Raw genomic sequence first — 8,654 nt, forward strand, 5'->3', positions numbered from 1 at the left:
GCTGAAGCAAGGAAGAAGAGAGCTAAGGAGAAGGGAGCCAAATCATTTAAGAACAGAAAAGCCCTCTGCCACTCAGCCATAGGACCGACTTCCATTTCAAAAGTAAAAATGGAAAAGAAAAAAAGAAAAAAGACGCACAGGCAGATTATTTAATGTTGCATGTAACACAAGAAGTGCAGCCAAATTCATCAACGTCGAGCCTTTAGAGAGAAGTGCGCAAAAATCACATCACCAATAAAGCTTTGTACAGAAGCCTGCAACAGCAAAAACGCCAACTAGAGAAAACTGGAGGGGCAGAGCTGCCCCAGAGGGGGAACTTCCAGGCCTAGACCTGGGCCCAAACAGAAGGAAAGGGTGCAGATTCTGGCCATATGGACAGTCACGCTCTGGGCAAAACCCTAAAATTGCTAACTCAATAATGTGTGTCCTTCAGCAACCCAGTTGCTCCTATTACTAAATCGCTGTAGCTCCTCTGGGCTTCTATGCCCTGCCCAAGTATTCATTGTCCTCCTGCTCCCCATCCCATTGCTTCCCAAGAAGCCCTCTGGCTTCAACACCTGCTCTCTGGTAGGTGACTGCAGATCAGAATCAGATAAACAGACATCTCTAACCAGTGAAAATGCACATGCTTTTGAAAACACCTTCAGAATGTAATTCTAATAGGCAGAAATTTCAAGCTCTATAGACATTAGGTAGAGGACAGAGTTGATGCAAGGCCTGACTGCCAAGTAGAGAAAAGTTATATGGTCTCAGTCTCCCCCTTTCTGTACTTTCGTCCTTCCTACTTGCCCACCATCTATAGTCAATCTTGCCTATAAACAAGGAACCAGTCTCCTCATTCTCTCCCATCCTTTTATCAAAATTTACTCCTATGAACGAAACTGCATTGTCATTACTATCTCCAATAGGGTATGATACAATTTTCTTTTCCCAATGGTGAGTGAATTTTCAAGCCTCTCTTCCCTTGAGAAATGACAGAATTTGTCATCTCCTATTCAAGAGATTTCTGGATTTAGAGAGCAATTGGGTGAGTTGGGGTGGGGTGTATCTTTAAAGCCTTCTCAGGAACCCTGAAGTCACAGTCTCAATCTCAAACTAGGACTGATTTCAAATACAGACCTGGAATGTCAGGGTCATCGTGGTATTACTCATGAATGTTGGAATCAATAAAATTACTATACCCTAAATCACTTATCAAATTTCTTATTTTCATGTAATTTTTAATCACAAATAGAATTGATCTATGAAATATTGACCCTTAAAGCTGATAGTTATATGCAAAGCACTTTGAAGGGGTAGAACAGAGAAAATATTTTTCCAGAGTGATTCCTGATTGTATCAGGCATTCTCAAAAAGGAATTTCATGATACCCTCATGGAGAAGATGAAGAAATGCAGGATGTCTAGATAATAAAGTGATGCACAACCTTAACTGACTGATGCTGACCACCGGCTCAATGTCAATCTGGGAGGAAGTCTACAATAACATACAAGGTCCTTGCCCTTCACCTAATCCTGTGCAACATGGTAATCAGCAACGTGAATGAAGACACGAACAACCTGTAGATCAAAATTGCAGGTGCATAGGTGGTTTGAAAGAATACCTAGTACGTGGGTTAACAGAATCAAAAATGTAAGAAGTTGCACTAAAATAGAAATAAAGTAGCACACCTACATTCCAAAAACCAAATATAGGTACAAAAGAGATATGATACGTAAAAATGTTTTACAATTTTCTATTCACGACAAATTCAACTAAGTCAATACCATGCCGTGGCTCCTCAAAACCACCAGTATAACTGTTTAAGAGAAATGCAGTATTGGTAACTACAAAGTCCACAAACAGGGTGCATTAGGGAACAGATCTTAAAAAATAGAGTGATTCTTCTTCATATGATTCAGTCTTTAGTTAGGATTATTCTCATCTAGAGGCAGCACTGCCCCCAGTGAGCATATGGAAATGTGTTGGGGGTATTTGGGGTTCTCACAGTGACCAAGGAGAGCTACCAGCCTCCACTGGGTAGGGGCCAGAGATACTAAACCCCTTGCAATGTGCAAGAGCATCCTACAGGGATGCAGAACTTCCGTGTCTAAAATGTAAAGAGCATAAATCCGCGATGAAAACCATTTATGAAGCTGACCACAGAAACTAGGATTGGATGGAAACATGGAACCACGTCACAAGAAGCACAGCTGAAGTGACTAAGAACATCTAACCTACAGAAGAAAAGGGGGCTCAGTGATAATAACTCTCACAGTGTATGAATTTCTGGTTAACTTAATTTCCAAAGGTCTCATAAGTAACTATGAAAGAGACTGGTCAGGAACTCAATAGCTGGAGGCAGTATATTTGCGGGGTGGGCGGGAAGAAATGTAGCATTTGGAACGGGCCAAATATGGCTGCTGGGTCTCACTGCCAGCTTGTATCGTGTAACAAAATAGCAAAGCTACCATAAAGATTAAATAAAACAATGAAAATGGTAGCCTAGCTCCATGTCCATCATATCATGATAGTTCATTAAATACTAGCTGCCAGTATTCTGAGGTGGTTGCTGTAGAGTCTCGACTCAGATTACTGAATAGAAGAATCAGTGTGCAAGGTGGTTTAGCAGGGTGGATTCTGAAACCAGACAGTGTGTGTTTAAACTCTGGCTCTGTTATATTCTAGCTATGATCTAGGACAAGTCATAGGACAAGCCTGTGCCTTACTGTCTACATCTTTCAGAGTAATAATAATAGTACTTCTATAGGGCTGTTGTGATGAGAGAATAATTATGTAAATCATACTTTGCGAAGTGCATGTCACACAGGGAACATTAGATAAGTATTTCCTGCAGTTTCTACTGCGAGAGACCTTTGCACCCTTGAACAAATTACTTAAAATGACTTCTAGTTCCTTCTCTGTAGAAGGATTTTTGTGAGGATCAAGGAAAATGCTACACAGAAAGCTCCTCGTATTGCATCTGCTGGGCATCAAACAAGTATGAGGAATATGAACTACTGTTCTTATCAATGGTGAAAGGCACCAGGTGCACCAAGCTAATCAATCCCTCCACCATTCTAATAAACAGATAGTTAACATGCGGTATCAATTTTCCTGGACATTATTTGTAAACAGTAAGAATCTCTGGAAGTAAGGCTCAGGCCTCAGTAGTTTTCCAAAATGTCCAAACTGATTCTAATATGCATCCAAGGGTGAAGACCATCACCCCCAGGCACCGAATTGCCCCAACCTCTTTTTATCAAATCACACAGAGAGCAAAGCGACACAGATGACCCGCTAAGCTTGTTGCAGAAGGAGCAGGATGCTGGGGAACACGGAGAAAAATGAAGACACCTGAACAACAAGCTTTTCAAGATGAATCTTTTCTTCTCTGATCTGAGAATCATCCCAGTAGAGTCAGCAGAAATTCAGGAGACAGTACAAAGGAGCAGCCACAAATAGAAGACAATTTTGGAGTTTCAGGTTCAGATTTAATTTGAAACTGTGTGAATTTTGCCTTCTCTTTCATACCATACCTGCATCTTGACTTGAAGCTAAAATGGCCCCATGGCGAAACAGCCTTGCCAAGAAGATGCATCATGTTTACATGGGGAACCACATCCAGGCTGGCACGAGACCACCTCCTTGAGGGAGGCAGCTCTCTGAGGTGTGCCCCCATGATCCCTGCTTCCAGGTCCTCCTGCCCTTGTACAATCTACTTCCCTAGAAACTAGCTTTTAATGAACCCAATATTGCAAAGGTCACAGAGAGTCACCTCCATAATTAGGTTACAAAAGACTATGATTTTGATCTTTGCGAGCCATGTTATGAGCTGCCCTATGGAGAAGCGATGCATCAAGGAATGAAGAGATACCTCAGGCCCATAGTCAGCAAGGGAACTGAGGCCTGCGGACCGTCCTATGATCTTGGAAGGAGATCATCCCCCCAGGAGAGCCTGACTAGAGGATCTAGTTAAGGTCTGGGCAGACGCTTGACCCACAGAAACAGTGAGAAAATAAATACGTGTTGTTTTCAGCCCCTAAGTTTTGGGGTAATTTGTCACGCAATAGATAACTAAGACAGTATTACACTCACACCATATTTACATCTCAAATTAATACTGCTGCTGATATTCTCATTAGAACTACTACTAATACTAATTGCTACGATTTGTGGAGCCCTTCAATGCTCAATGCACTTTGCTAAACACTTAACACATGAGGTCTTTCTAAATCCTTCCAGCAATCATAGAAGGTAGGTACTGTTACTATCACATACATTCCAACAATTCCCACCTCAAGAAAGTTAGGCAATAAAACAGAAATGTGAATAACTCACACAAAATCAAAGAGCTAGCTAGTAGCAGAAGCATTATTTTGACTCAAGCAGTCTGGATCCGAAGCTTCTTATATGCATTCAGATAGACTAACGTTTGAGTTTCAATCTCATACTGCCATTATTCGTTCTTTGTCCTTGGATAACTCATTTCAATTCCCTGAACATCAGTTTCCCTATCTGTCGAACAAGGACACCTGCAGTACCAAATTCCCAGAGTTCTTGTAAAGATCAAATACAATATGGGATCTAGAGCCCATGAGACTGAACCTCATCTGGTAATCTGAAGGCCCTCCATTAGCATTTGTGGAACCTGGGACAAGAGCACAAATTGAGACCCATATGTCAGATGTCTATATATTTTAAAAATATATATCAAAACTTTTAATAAGTTAGATAAAATACGTTCTCTCCTCCTACCTTGAAAAGTACCATTCATAACACTGCGGGCCAGATTAAGATTTTGAATTCTTAGAATCCCCAGGGTTCTGCACCAGAATATATGAGTACAGAGACCATCGGCCCCAGGTCCGTGGCCTGCGGGCTCCTCTTCCCACTCCAAGAACAGTCCTGCAGAAAGAAGGGCCACACTCACAAGGACATTCCAACCCACGCATCCATGTTCTGATTATACTAGGGTTGCCAAGTGCAGCAAATACAAGTCCAACATTTTATCGGGCAACCCTAGACTATATACTCCCTTACACACAGTTTCCCTTTGGCCAAGGGGCACACACACTAGTAGCACTAAGTCCTCTCCCTGCAGAAAGGAGCGGGCCAAAGGAGGGCCAGAGTCTTTAGAGCATGGAACTCAGGCCAGAAGCATGGCTTCCCCAGGAATCAGACTGCCCAGGCCCTAAGTAATTAAATGAGCTTTACTTCTGGGTCAGCGTTCTAACCTCCATTACCTCTTCGGTACTGCTTTATCTCCCACAACTGTACTCAGACAGCTTCTACATTCCCAGTTCCCTACTTCCTAGGCTTGGAATTGAAGCCTCAATAGAAACACTAACATAAAGCCTGTCTGCAGAGCTATATTTATTTGTATAATCTATATAAGTCACAGCTCAAATCTCTCCTCCTCTCCCCAAACCCACTCATGAGTCCTCACCCTCTGAATTATTGCCCAACATTTCTGGACAGCACTGAGGGAAAGGCAAAAACTGTGAGTGTGTGTGTGTGTGTCTGTGTGTGTGTGTGTGTGTGCATCCAAAAAATAAAATCCGACCAGCAGTCCAGGTAAAGTCCTAAAACAAAAGGATGGAGCAGACAAAGGCAGCCAAGCCATCATTAAATGCATCACATCAAGAAATGGGATTAATTTTGTTCAACAATCATCATGTAAAGGCCTATGAATCAGAGACTTACTAAATGAAATAAAGCAAGGCACAAATTGAATAGGAAACATTTTCACCCTATTGCTTTAAGTGTTATATTTATAATCTGTTCATCTCTAGAAATGATGATTCTAAAGTTAAGGGAGGCCACACATCACATTTCCATATTCATAGCAAACCCAGAGATAAAGAAAAGTCAAGTCAAGGACATCCATCCTGGCACTGAAATTACATCAATCTCTCAGGAAGATGACATACAAGACAATCAAACAGACAGACTTGGTCAAAATGTGTCTCAAAGAGGTTGATGGAGGTTTGACATCATAGCATAGCTCTGGAAAATAGAAGTAATTTCCTGGGAAGACAGAAAAATGACTTGAGGGTTTAGGGTGATTGTAACTTTCAGGAGGCAATAGCAGTGGGAATGTATCTGCCAAAAATGCTAATGCTATCATAGGCTGTTTAATAAATATGAATAAAATAAAGATTTATTCTTTATGAGGCACTTACATGCCAGGTACTGAGCTAAGTGCTTTCTATGTACATTATCTTGTTAAATCCTCACAACAGCCGAGCAAACGCTGTTATTATTCCCATTTGACAGAATATGAAATGGAAGCCCAGAGAAGTTAAATACCTGGTTCAATAGAACAGAGCAAGAAATACACCAATTATTTGAACCTAGGTATCTCAACCACTGGTGAGATCACTCCTGATTCGGGAATCACACACCTAGAGGGAAGGCAATGACATGGCCAGGGGAAGAAGAGCAAGGCTGTGAGGGGACCCCAACCATGTCAAGTGTAGGAAGCTAAACAAGGACGCCTGGGTGGCACAGTCGGTTAAGCCTCCGACTCTTGGTTCCCGCTCAGGTCATGATCTCAGGGTCATGAGATTGAGCCCCGTTTTGGGCTCCATGGACTCCAAGCATGGAGTCTGCTTGAGATGCTCTCTCCCTCTCCCTTGTCCCCCGCCCTGCTCATGCTCTCTCTCTCTCAATCTCCAAATAAATAAATCTGAAAAAAAAAATAAAGAAGCTAAACATGTTTCACATTAAAAAAAAAAAAAGGTTCAGGTGGACATAAGATCCATGAACTCAGAGATTATGTGTCTTTTAAACACCCATATACCCCGAATTTGTACTACAATGCCTAAAACACAGTAGGTTATCATCAATAAATATTTACTGAGTAAGTGGATGAGTGAATTAATGGAGGGAAAGATGAATGACTTCAGTACTGCCTTAAGAAGTATAAAGTATAATTATGTAGAAGAGATATTCTAATATTCTATTTGATTATAGAGGAAAAAGTTACAGGGTGGTAGATATTACCTATAAATAAGAAAGAGATTTCTAAAAGTTATTATAGTCTAGCAGGATGGAGTTGTCCTGAAAAGTCACAACCTTCTCCCTAGAGAAATTGTTTTCTTTTACTGACAATCAGCTGTTAAGACTGTGGTGTGTTTTGTTTGCCTTTTACAAGTAAGGAGTAGAAGAATGGAAAGATTTGCTGTTTAGGGGCGCCTGGGTGGCTCAGTCATTAAGCATTTGCCTTTAGCTCAAGTCATGATCCCAGGGTCCTGGGATCCAGCCCCACATCGGGCTCCCCGCTCTATGGGAAGCCTGCTTCTCCCTCTCCCACTCACCCTGCTTGTGTTCCCTCTCTCCCTGTGTCTCTCTCTGTCAAATAAATAAATAAAATATTTTTTTAAAAATTTGCTCTTTTACTAAAGGTTATCAGGTTGACAATTTAGACACAGGCCAACATCCTTACCTTTTGAGTTTAAACTACAACTTTGACATTAAATACCAAAAGTTAGGTGTATACATATGCAAAGTATACATATGTAGATGGAGTGTCCAAATGTCTGTTGAATTTTACTACTCCAACTCTATCTTGAAGCCTTACTAACATGTCCATAGAACTGCTGACTAATAAATTACTACTACATATGAGAAATCAACAGATCATTGTGATTTGAGGAAGTATGCTTACCCTAGTCAGTTGCTTGGAACTCAACACTCATGACCAGATTAAACTGAGCACTGCCCAATTCATGAGGGTGTTTTACCAAAATGGAGACATATGGATAAGACTAAGAATTCTAATAGTTAAATTATACATAATGCGGTGGGCCTATGGTGAGACATATACGTTTGATACTCAATATTCAAAAATTTCTGATTTCCATAACCGCCTACTCCGTAAAGTCGATCTGTAATGCCCAGATCAGAACTCACAGGGCCTTCATGGTAATTCACAGAAGGGCACGCATGCATAGTGGCAAAAGATTTGCATGTTCCCAGTTGAAATGGAACAAGTAAACACTCTACCTTCTAGTTTCAGTTCTCCTACTGTAAAAAACTGAACTTTTCACAGTCTATTTACTGCCACTATTTTAACATTTTTGTTTTTTTTCTTGGTGATTTCACTATTTTAAATGATCTTCTAGCATAATGCTGAAGGGCTATCTGGTGTTTCTAAGTGCAAGAGGCAGTGATGTGCCTTATAAAGAAAATAATGTATTAGATATGCTTGATTTAGGCTGAGTTATATATAGGGCTATTGGCTGTGAGTTCAATATTAATGAATAAGCAATATATATTAAATAAGGCATCTTTAAACAAAACACATATAAACAAAGCAAATCCAAGGCCTTATGCTTATCATCAATCCCACCCAACCAGCCACCAATTGAGGTAAGGATGACCTACCTATGGCCTAGTTAAGATAGACTCTCTTCTTCCTGCCCAGGCTCATGCTAAGTAGACTTCCTCCTAAAAATTTATCAGAGATTTCTAATGGTGTTGAGAAACCAGACATTCGGGTCAAGAGCTTTGCAGTGGGAAACAATGTACAGAGTTTAGGATTTGACCATATTCAGTTTGACAGGATACATCATGGCATCACACTCCCAGCTTGACCAGACCAAGTGAGCTATTCCCTGAAGGATGAAGGGACGAGACAGGGGTGACACACTGAGTCTCAAAAGCCTCCC

The sequence above is a fragment of the Leptonychotes weddellii genome, chromosome X (assembly GCF_054177405.1).
Source record: "Leptonychotes weddellii isolate Sample4059 chromosome X, ASM5417740v2, whole genome shotgun sequence".
NCBI classification, from domain to species: Eukaryota; Metazoa; Chordata; class Mammalia; order Carnivora; family Phocidae; genus Leptonychotes; species Leptonychotes weddellii.